Source organism: Sminthopsis crassicaudata, chromosome 3 (assembly GCF_048593235.1).
Source record: "Sminthopsis crassicaudata isolate SCR6 chromosome 3, ASM4859323v1, whole genome shotgun sequence".
Taxonomy (NCBI): domain Eukaryota; kingdom Metazoa; phylum Chordata; class Mammalia; order Dasyuromorphia; family Dasyuridae; genus Sminthopsis; species Sminthopsis crassicaudata.
In genome coordinates this window covers 254115914-254127923 of record NC_133619.1, presented here as the reverse complement: position 1 = coordinate 254127923, position 12010 = coordinate 254115914, and the positions used below count along the sequence as shown (strand labels likewise).

At 33.5% G+C, this 12010-nt stretch overlaps 1 protein-coding gene across 8 annotated transcripts in view; it reads right to left on the bottom strand.

Annotated features, from left to right (window-relative positions):
- ZBTB21 (zinc finger and BTB domain containing 21) overlaps positions 1 to 12010 on the bottom strand; it is a 69321-nt gene that overhangs the window by 25948 nt on the left and 31363 nt on the right. For 2 of the 8 annotated variants that reach the window (XM_074300472.1, XM_074300474.1), the window contains exon 3: positions 7457 to 7553. The exons of 4 other annotated variants lie outside the window; for them this stretch is intronic. The gene's annotated coding sequence lies outside the window, so the exon portion shown is untranslated. Of the gene's footprint in view, positions 1 to 5474; positions 5535 to 7456; positions 7554 to 12010 lie in introns of all 8 variants that reach the window. 2 more of the 8 variants (XM_074300471.1, XM_074300473.1) reach the window with 1 other exon arrangement.

Below are 12010 nucleotides of genomic sequence, written 5' to 3'. Positions count from 1 at the left end.
CTGTTTTAAAAAAATATGTATTTTAAACATACATATCTATGAATTTATCTCAAATGGTCAGATACATATTTAATATGTATAATTAAAATGATATACATTACATAACAAATATATACAAACCCAATAAATATATTTGGTTATATGTTCTATATAACTACATGTATGTATATATGTGTTATATATGAAATATATAATATATTATATAATTATGTGTATATCTGATTAAACTCAATCTTAAGCTCAGACATACATAAAAAGAGAGATGAAAGAGTAAAGCAATTTGAAATGTTTTAATCAAGTCCATGACTTCATAGTTTCATAGTCTTAGACTTGGATTAAAATCCTGCAAATTTAAAATTACATCCATTACTTTTCACTTTCTATATATATATGTGTGTGTATATATGCATACATATGATATATAAAATATATACATATATATTGGAGATATATACATAAATTTAACCAGATAAGAATATATATATTTAAGAAAGTTTAAATACATAAATATACAAAAATATAGATATGTACACACACACACACACACACACACACACACACACACACACAAAGAAAGAAAACACAAATATAACATCCTTAACCCCAGGGAGAATCTTTTAATTTTGAAATACTGTATATGCTTAATTATTGAGTCTTCATTTCCCAAACTGTCTGCAATTATTCCAATTCTAATGTTAAATTTATCCCAATAAACAGGGACTTCCTAAAACAGTAAAGATGAGGAAACCCCAAAACTCTTAAAAAAGAAAACCTCCTTGAACTCTGCCTCAGGGAGGGGACTCCACCCTAAGCACAAACAGTTTTCATCTTTGTTATCTGACTCAGTCCAGAAACCCATTGAATTCAATTCAAATTCTAACTCTGGCTGAAACCTAGCCTGGAGCCAATCTGGGACTCCACCCATGAGCCCCTTCAGCTTGTAACCAAAGCCCCTTATTATAAAAGAGCCAAACTGGAGTCCTCTCTTCTCAGAAGTCTCAAACATGGCAGCTTGCCATGTCAAAGGATTTCTGCCCACGTGGAACCATTCTGGCTTTGGGATCTTCCTCTCTTTACCTAACACCTTTTAACCTTACTTCCAAACCCCATAATAAACTTCTTTTATCAATCTAGGTTTTCGGGTCTGTAAATTACTTTACAGGGGACTCTTGTGCCGCTACTAGACCTCATTTAACTCAGTCTCCTTGCGCCGAATCCAAAGGGGTTGCAAGGGAGCTCCATTTGACTCCTTGTACCCTGAACCTGCCCCTAGACCTCAATTAAACCTAATTTCATTTAGGTACCCCTTATCTAGTTCTTATCACTTCAAAGCTATGAAAATTTTAAAAGCAATCAAAGTTAAGTCATAAAGCAATCACTGGAAATATCTGAAATACTACTTTTAAAAATCTTTTCAAAATCATTTATGTTGGGTTTTGATAACTGGGAAAAATTTTTCACAGCAGTCATTCTATGGCCTAAATGGTAATACTTTTGACTATGTTTTTAAGTGAATCTCTATAATTGGATCAAAATGATTCTGTACTAGCCTCTGAAGTACAGAACACCTAAACTTAAAGAAAATGAAATGATTTGATTTTTTTAACTAATAATTCAAAATACATTCAATTGGATTAATATTACTTGACAGGTTATAACTGTTATATTTATGTCTTTTTTTGTTACATTTATATCCAAAAATTAATATTGTTTTATGGGGGCATTATAATTTCTCACTAATTTTTGAGAAACCATGGCATAAGAAATGACATGAAATGAGTAATTCAATTATATCATTAGGTTTACTCCAATTTCTATCTAAATGCTATAAATTTATGAATTTGAGCTATCACGTATTAGAAACTTTTCTCTTTATTATTTTTTTAAAAACTGTATACTTTTGCTTTAAAATGAATAACAACAACAATTAGTGTTGGAGAAAGTACTTGCCATGTTCTCTGGAAATTCAGTCTTTATAAGCTCAAAAAAATCTTTTGAGCTTTGTGAAAGAGGGAGCTACAAGACTACAAGTTACATGACTAAGGAGAGTTTCTCTGAAATATAAAAGGTTGCCAAGTATAAAGGATTCTACTGTTTTTATTTTACTCTTCTGAATTGGTGACCATTACTTTTCTCAACTTCCTTATGCAAGTAACGAAGGAAATTAGTTCTTAGACTTGCCATCTCCTACTCACTGATTTGACAGTTATATATTCAAGTATAACTTTTATTCTCAACAGGAATAAGATAAAGATGTGATATAATTTTTACATTTTCATTTTTAATGCGTTAGAAATTTCACTTGAGGGCAGCTAGGTGGCACTGAGGATAGAGCACACCTGGGCTTAGAATCAGGAAGACTCATCTTTAGCCTCAAATACTAGCTATGTGACCCTGGGCAAGTTACTTAACACTATTTGCCTCAATGTTCTCATCAGTAAAATGAGCTGGAGAGGAAATGGGAAACCCCTCCAGTATCTTTGCCAAGAAAACTCCAAATAGGGTCTGAAAAGTCAAAAACAATTGAACAACAAAGACAAGAAACTTCATTTGGAGAAAAGCAACAAAATGAAACTATTTCTATTTAAGAACTAGTATGTTTATAATTTGCTTTCAAGTGTTTTCTATTTAATATAAGAAGGACTTCAAGGATTTGTGATAATTTAATTCTACTTCAGCTTTGTGCCAGTGAAAAGCAACAGAAAAGAACAAGTATTAATTGCATTTGGGAAGGTCACATCAATATAATAAAAACTTCACTATTTCCTAAATTAATTTGCTTATTCAGCAGTATACCAATCAAACTACAAAAGAATTACTTTTTGGAGTTAGAAAGAATAATTGTCAAATTCGCCTAGAAGAACAAAAGGTCAGGAACATCAACAAAATAATTTTTTTTTTTAATTTTTATTTTATTTTATTTTTCTGAGGCTGGGGTTAAGTGACTTGCCCAGGGTCACACAGCTAGGAAGTGTTAAGTGTCTGAGACCACATTTGAACTCGGGTCCTCCTGAATTCAGGGCTGGTGCTCTATCCACTGCGCCACTTAGTTGTCCCAAACAAAATAAATTTTTAAAAGGAGGGAGTAGGGGACTCAGTTATTCCTCAACATTTGTAGGCTTCACACATTTGTGGTTTGGGTTATTAGCAGGGGGGCTATCACTAGTTAAATAAAGATTTTTGGAAATTTATAGTGTACTGTGGAAAATCATAGACAATGCACAAATTTAAAGTAAAAGAAGAAATTATCAATCATAAATACATAAATAATGTATATTACTAATTTACTTTATAATTTATCAGCATTAGTATACCTAACATAAATTCATTATAATAGTTCAATTTTGTTAAAAATTTCAGTATACTATAAAATTATGAGTTGCACAATTTTGGGGAACACTTCATCTTGGAGGAGACTCAGTTGTAAGACTTTCTCCCACAGTGATCTTTGTATCTTGCGTGAAATCTATGAAGCAGCTGCTGAAACTACATTGGGAGTTTTGAAGATTCTGCATAGTGTATGAGATACTGAACTGTCACATGTAAAAACTGCATGTTTTTAATGGACAAATTATGTTGTTTTACTTGTTTTGTTTTAAATAAATATTATTACAATTATTAAAAATAAAGGTTTGAGATGGGGATTACAGGCATTCAGTTTACACATTTGTGGGGTCCTGCATCCCCAACCCCCATAAATGTTAAAGGATGACTATATATTAAAAGCTGATGACTACATATTAGCATATATTATTGAAACAATTTGGTACTAAGTAAGAAACTGATGGGTTTATCAGTAAAACAGAGCATACATATATATAATATTCAAGAAAAAAATGATCACTGTAACCTAGTATTCAATAAACTCAAAGTTCCAATTATTGGAATCACTACTTAACAAAATGAATGTCTAGTACAGCCCCACCCTACCCCCAAAAAAAGGAAATTAAGAAGGTGCCTACCTATTAGGAATTGACTAAATAAGTCATGGAAATGAATATAACAAAATACTGAGCCAGTAAGAATTGACAAATGGACAATTTCAGAAGAAACTGTGAAGACCTTTATGAACAGAATTAAATAAGCAAAACTAGAAGAACCTTCACTAGAGGTGAAGGACTTAAGATATAAAATGAGACATACTTTTGAACAAAGCTAATGTGGGAATTTGTTTTTAGGAACTATATATATATATTTTAAAATGAGTATTTTCATTATGAATAAAATTATTTTTTAAATGAATATATACTATCAGTTCACTCCCCAAGTCAAAAATGGATACCCACTACCCACAGTTATAATAAAATAATTAAAGGCTTGACATTAAAGACATTCTACAATCTGCTCTTAATTAATTTTTTCCTTTTCTTCTCAGTATTTTCATACTTAAAACTTATATTCCAAGTGTTCCCCAAACACACATTTAGAATTTTGTCTTCTGATCATGTCATTCTCCCATTATAGAATTTCATTCATCAACTCAAATACTGCCTGTTCTTAAATGTTCCAGCTACAATTAGAGGGAATCAATTTCTCTAGTCTTCATTAACTCTTAAGCTTCTCTAAAAAAAGAAAATCTGTGCTTGAGATAAAACAATTTTAATTTATACAATAATAACGATAAAATCTTTATAACCAATGCCTAATTTGAAGACTCTCAGTACTTCATCCTTCTCCCCCACCTCCTTCCATACTTCAACTAGCAAGGCTGCACAAGCTGATCAAACTTAAAGGCTCAATAGAATGGTACTCAGCTCTCCTCTCTCATCCCAGTGCCTCAGAGATGCCAACTCTAAATGAAAGAAATTTGTAGTGTTAGAGTAGTGCTCTATAACACTAGGTCAGAGAACTGAGGAACAGAGGGCATGATGATAGAACATGTTGGGGAAAAAGGGGGTAGAGGGAGGGCTATTTGTCAATCCACTAAATTGGAAGGAAAGAGTCCAGCATGAAGCTGGAGTCAGTTTTGTCATCTCAGAAATAACTCTGGGGCAAAGACCAAGGCTATTGATCCATGAAGTGCCTAGTGAGAGAAGGTGGAGATGCTTTGGGATCCAGCCTCCAGAGAAACTATCATCAGAAGGAAGGGACTCAGAAAGAGAACAACAGGAGAAAATAGGGGAAAAAAAGACTAAAATTACTTAAATCTCAGAAGGAAGAAAATGACCTTGAACATAAAAAGATAAACTGACAGAGAAAACATTAACAAAATAAAAATAAGGTCTCCAGTTCTAATAGATGAGTTCAGTTATCCTCCTTTTTTGTTTTGTTCTTATTAAAGCTTTTTATTTACAAAGCATATGCATAGGTAATTTTTCCAACATTGACCCTTGCGAAACCTTTTGTTCCAAATTTTAACCTCTTTCCCCCACTGGCAGATAGTCCAATACATGTTAAATATGCTGAAATATATGTTAGATGAGTTCAATTATCTATAAATAAATAATGTAAAGTAAAAGAAAATGATTGAATACCTGATAAAGTAGGGAGCTCAGTAGTCTTTGAGAAGAACATAGAACTACAGAATGCTGTTTCTGAGTAGTTTAAAAGAGAAATTTAAATTATTAGAGTAGTATTTATAGGCTGCACAGTGAAAATAATTGGCAGGAAAAAAAAAGGAAAAACTTTAATCTGTAAGGCCACATCACACAAAATAAACTTAAGAACTCATTAGGAATGCAAATACATAGAAGTGAAGAATAATCAGAAAGAGAAGGGAAAAAAAAAAGGAATAACATTAAAATAAAGTATGTTTTCCATTTAAGCAAATCATATTGATCTCCAAGAGAGGAGGTATAGACAAGTTAAGAATTATAATAAGATATTATATATTATAAGAATTCCTAAAAGAATATGACAAGTAAAAAGCATAATTCAGGAAATACAAGAAATGTCATCCCGGACTTTTATACGCAAAAATAAAATGCCAATTAAAAGAATTCAAAGACTGTCTATAAAAAAAAAAAAAAAAAAAAAAAAAAAGATTGCAAACTCCAAGACATATTGTGGTTATTTTTTAAATTGCTTTGAAAAATGACAGATTGTGCAAGAGATCAGGAGAAAGACTTTCAAGTAGAAGAAAAAGGAAAATTAAACAATAAAAGATTCTTCTACAATATCTAGAAGATATAAGAAACGAAATAATGTGCCCTTGAAGAACAGTGGAGCTCAATGTGCAAGCCAGGTGACTGCAAATCTGAGCCTAATTTTGTGTGAAAAAAGGTGGGACTTCAAAACTAAAAAGGCATTCAAAATATTGATAGAAAAAAAAGCCAGTTTAGAAAAGATTATTTGCTTTGCAAGTGCCTAAAATAATAGAAATACAAGAAGAGTAAACCAAGGACAATAACAAAAATAACAAAGGTTACTAAGAGATTCCTTTTGAAATTAACACAAAGAGACAAGGGTGAAATCAGAAATCAAAGAGAGTAAGGGTAGGCAAACCAGACCAAAGGCATCTTGGATTACTAGTGTGCATAACACCCTATCTACAAGTGCATTAAAGGACTAAATTACAAAATAGAAAGGTATATAAAGAACGGGGGGGGGGGGGGGGGGGGGAGGGGGGAAGAAGATAGTAGATAATGAGATGTGTCTTAAGAGAATCTAAGGTTTTTGTTAGTGAAATTTCCTTTCCTTTTTATCTCTTTCTCTTTAGTCTCTTCTCCCCTTCCCCAACTACCAGAGGGATTAAAACTCAGAAAAGAAAAGGAAATGTTATTTAAATGGTGGGAGAGAGATACCATGATGAATATTCCTTTGGACAAAGAGAGATATTTTATAAAATGTAGACCTTACAATGATTATTATCTTTAAGGATTTGGTACCTGTAGAGACTACCCATCGTGCTTCAAGAAAAGAGGAATTAGAGCCCCTGAGAGCAATTGATACACAGAAGAATGAAAGGGTATGGACACAGGAAAGATTGAAGCAAATGGAAGGGGGTAAAATGGCTAAAAGGAGGGCAAAGACCAGTAATGAACTGCATAATGAGGGACAAAGGAAAAATCTATCAAAAGGCAATACCCTCTTCATTACCTACAGATATTAATATTTTCAATATCTTTTTAAAAAAAAATAGCTTTTTATTTTTGAAATACATTCAAAGATAGTTTTCAACATTCATTCTTACAAGACTTTGTGTTCCAAATTTTTCTCCCTCCCCTTCCCCACCAAGTTATCCAATATGTTAAACATGTACAATTCTATACATGTTTTCACAAATATCTTGTTGCATAAGAAAAATATCAAAAAGGAAAAAAAAATGAGAAAAAAAAAAAACAAAAAACAAGCAAACAACAACAAAAAAGGTGGAAAATACTACGTTGTGATTCACATTCAATCATGAATCCTCTCTTGGAACTGGCCTGAACCACCTCATTGCTGAAAAGAGCCAAGTCCATTATAGCTGAGCATCACATAATCTTGTGTACAATGTTCTATTGGTTCTACTTACTTCACTTAGCATCAATTCATGTAAGTCTCTCCAGGCTCTCTTTGAAATCATCCTGCTTTTTGTTTCTTGCAGAACAATAATAAATAATTGGTATTTCCTAAGATGAGGCACAAGAGAAAAAAGGGAGCCAGCTCAAGAAGGTGTGAGAAATGGACAATCATTTCCATAGTCATGAAAGTTGAATAGAAGAAATGGAACTTGAATTGGAGGGTTGAAATCCACAGGGACTTCAAGATAGTAAGAATGTTAGCTCCTTAGGGGCAGGAACTGATTTTTGAAGTCTTGTTCTTTGCCCCTGGCTTGCCAATGTTATCTTCCCTTTCTAGAATGTAATCTCCTTGGGGGGGGGGGGGCAGGGCCTGTATAGAGGGGGCCTCTATATATTTGGTGGCCTCAGGCTTTCTTATCTCACATTTTTAGAAACAGTTTTAGAAACCCCAGACAATGGGGAAAGGAGTCAGGGAGGTTGGGGAGGGGAGCTCATATTAGGGAATAAATAAAAAGGACTGTCCCTTTCCTGGTGTGTGTATGTCTCTATCAAACCATACTTTGTCAGATACTACTCACCCTTTCTCATGAGAAAGAAATTTTTTCCTACACTCATACTTGGATTCCTGATTGTGTTAGTGGTTGCTACTGTTTCACGCAAAGACAAAAATAAAATGTTTATAAAAGAAAATCTAACATAGGTACATTAAAACTTTTTATTCCATGAGGAATACAAAGAATAAACAGATAAATATGAGGGTCACAAATCAAAGTAACTCTAGAACAAACCAAAAGGAAAGATAAATAATGAAGAGTTAGGGAAAGAAAAATGTACAAAAAAGGAATTTTAAAAATTAACCAACAAAAACAAATTAAAGGGAAGCAGAGGAAGGGAAATGCTACATTAATCTTATATTTTTGAGAGAGAAAAAGAAAAAAAGATTTAAATAAACAGAGAAAAGAAATATGAAAGAAACAAATAAGCAAAACTACAAAGTATAAAATGTAACATGGAAAGGGGTAAGAGCTTGGGGGTGAGAAGGACCAAAGATTAAACTAAAATAACTGCAGAGGCACAATGCAGTTTTTAAAACAGAAGAGAAAAAAATAGATGAAAATACAAATCTAATTCTCACAATTTAAAATGTGAATGGACATTTGTTACTTATAAGAAACACATTTTAAAAACAAAGAAATAATGTAGAATAAAAATTAGAAGATGAAGGATCAGACCCTAGGCCTAAGCTTCAGGAAGTTATGTGACCCAAAGGAAGTAGACAGCATTGCTGACCATTGATCAATAGTTATTTCCTTTTTCAGTCCATCTATTTGCTATTTAACTAATTCATTATTTCTGGTTCAACATCAGGCACAATGCTGGGAGATGGGAGCTGAGAGGCTCTATGTCTGCTTGGTTGTGCTTGGGCCTCTCCTTGCAAAGGCTGAATAAATGCTTCCTGTTTGTATCTGAAGATGCCTCTGAGTAGTCAATTTGGGTAAGCCCCCGTCCCACACAGTTTATGGGGGCCTGTCCAGGATCTGTGGCTTCTCAGAAAGATGGCTGAGGTTCTGATGCAGGGCAGGCAGGCACCAGATTGAGTTTTTTCTGACATCCTTGAGATAAGACCCTCAGCCTCCCTTCTCTGTGAAGTATGGGCCTGAAGAGAGGCACCCAAATACAAACAGGAGCTGAAGGAAACCCTCTGAAGAAGCCTGAGGGCAAGTGAACAGTCAGGTAACTTGTAAGCCCATAATCTACAGGTGAAAGGAAAGAAGCATTCCAAAGATTGAGGCTGCTCTCCCCAGGACACTGCCTGTATCCTTGGGCTGCTCTTAGACTAAAGGGGACTCTGGGATTGTTAAGGCTTGGTAATCCAAAATTAAAGGGTGCTGCCTAGTGAACCAGAAGGAAATCTTATAAACAGCACAGAGCAGGAGTGCTCTGGATGACTGCTGCATGGAGGAGACCATGCGTGAGGATACAAGTCGAGAGGTTGGTTCTGCGTATCACAGGATCTCAAGCTATGAAATTGCAGCTGCTGTCTCCAGAGAGAAAGGGGAAGGAGCAGTCCAAATCAAATCTTGGGAGCAAAAAATAAAAAAAAAATCTAAAATACTAAGTGCACTTGATGAGATATTGCTGTTTTTTGTGGGGAAGGGACGGTCCTCTTAGTAATTTCTGTCTGTGTTAGTGTCTTTGTACTGAATGTCTTGCTATGTCTGTTCTGTGAGCTAGCTATCTTAACACTCTTGATTTTCCCTTTAAAAGGGAAAAGCCTGACCTTTTCCTGTGGACTCCAGCTCTGGCCAATCTAAGTGCTACAGAATTAAAGTTTTTGAGGGCAAAGATTGGGCAGTTTGGCAATTGATCATTTCAAGATTACCAAAGGGCTTAGCATAAAACAAATGCTATATGAGTGTTAACTACTTTATTGGATTTAATTGCTTCATATTTGATAACTTTATATGGGTTTTTAGATGTGAGGGATGAGTGAAAGACAAAGAACACATGCTTAGTCAGTTCAGTGAAATTTGTTATTTGTGATATGACAGTAAAAGCAGTTTTATATAAACAAAAGATTTAAGAATTTGGGAACTTTGGGAAAAACAGAAAAGAACTTGGCTGCTTTTAAAATGTGGCAGCAAACAGCCTAGTCCACAAGCCTTTTCTGATTCACAGAGATTTTAAAAAAAAGGGGGGGGGGAAAACTCATTTGGATCAGGTTTGTATTTTATTATATTTATAAATATGTATTATTGTAAAAGCCTGGAGACTTGAGAGTATGCAGCAATAAAAATAAAGAAAGCTGATGTCTATCAAAGAAAGTAAACAGACAGGAAGTGAAAAGGTGTCTTTTTCTGGAATCCCTCTTAAATTATAAATTTGTTAATTCTTCTAAATTTGTTATCTTTTTCTAAGTATAGTTATTATCCTTGAGAAATAACGAATTTACTAATTATCTTTAACTTTGTTATATTGGAACAACTTATAATGATATCTTTTACATCAGGAATGTTGAGCTTAAGGTCATCTCTTCAGATATCAAAATGAGTTGTAAATTTTGTATGATGAATCACTATTAAATGGTATGTGCTAGAATTGTGAGTTTGTTTATTTTAAGCACAAGATCTTAGAAAATTGTGTGCAAATATTGAAACATTGCTACTAGAAATTTAAATCTGTATTTGATTTGATTTTAAGTTAAAAAAAATAGGTTGTTAAAACAAAAGTTCTGGTAGTTTACCTTAAAGGGTCACATGTTTGTATCCCCTAATTAGATGAAGCATACTGCTTTTTAAAATGTATGTTCGTAATTTGTAAAAATTATGATCTATGTTTTTAAATTTTGTCAGCTCTGCTGGACAGATGTATAAGCTTTATGAAATTTAATCCAAAGTCATTCAGATATTAGCTATATTGTGGATGTCAAAGTTTTTTTTAAAAAAGAGGTGATTTTAAAAACAAGGAATAAGAAAGATTGATTTACAAAAGCAATTGATAGTTTGAATGGAACATCTAGTTAGAATATCACAAGGTAAAGTATTGATTTTTAAAATAACTTTTTAATTGATATGTATATTTAAAATTGGAAATTACTCTAAATTACATGAGATTCCTATCCATTTTTGTGATAGGCTATGTTATGTTTATTTAGCTATCATTTATGAAAATTGTGAAATTTTTAATTAAATTACTTGAGTTTATTGTCGTAATATAGAAACCTAAAATCGTTAGGTATTATGTGAGTTATGTAGACACCAGAGGACGATAGGCACCAAAATTAGGGTCCAGTTATGTGAGGAATTCACATTGGCCATTGTCTTTGGCAAAAGGTAGATTTATTATGGAAAAGGAACTCTTAGAGGAATTTGCCATTTGCCAGGGAAAGGAGAAATCCCATAAGGTTGGAGCATGTCCTTGGCTGGCAGGGTGGGTCCTGGAGGAGACTTGGAGAGTTGGAGAGAGAAATGGGGTCGGGAAGCATAGTGGAGTTGGGAGAGACACCACAGAGAATGGGGGAAGGAGAAAAAGATATGTCAGCTTGGAAAGGAGAAGATTTAGCCTACCCTTCCTTCACTAGGTGTGGCTGTTGCTTAGAAGTAAGAGAACAAACCCATTCACTGGAGCTCACTGCCCTCCTCATTTAACTTGCTGGTTAAATGAAATTACTTTAACATTAATTGCTTTTATTGTTTAAAGGAATAGCTTACATTTACATAGTATTAATAACTGAATGTTTGTTTTTGTTTTTCAGGTCTATGGTTGTTTTAAGGTAGTCATTTGTGATGTTATGTCAAAGGTCCTACCACTTAGCAATGCAAAGAACTTCTAAAAGAAGTTTATTAGATTTCTGCTTAACTGCAAATTCTCTGAAAGTGGTTATTTCAAAGTTTTCAGCAAATAATCTAATTTATTTAACAGTCTCCTTGTTTAATGAATATAACAAATATGAACTTTATCTTTCTTCAAGTATGCAGAGCAGAATTTTAACCTGAAATCCCTGTACTAGTTTTGACTGTTTTGCAGGCATATGTAATAAATTATATACAGTGGTTTGTATGATT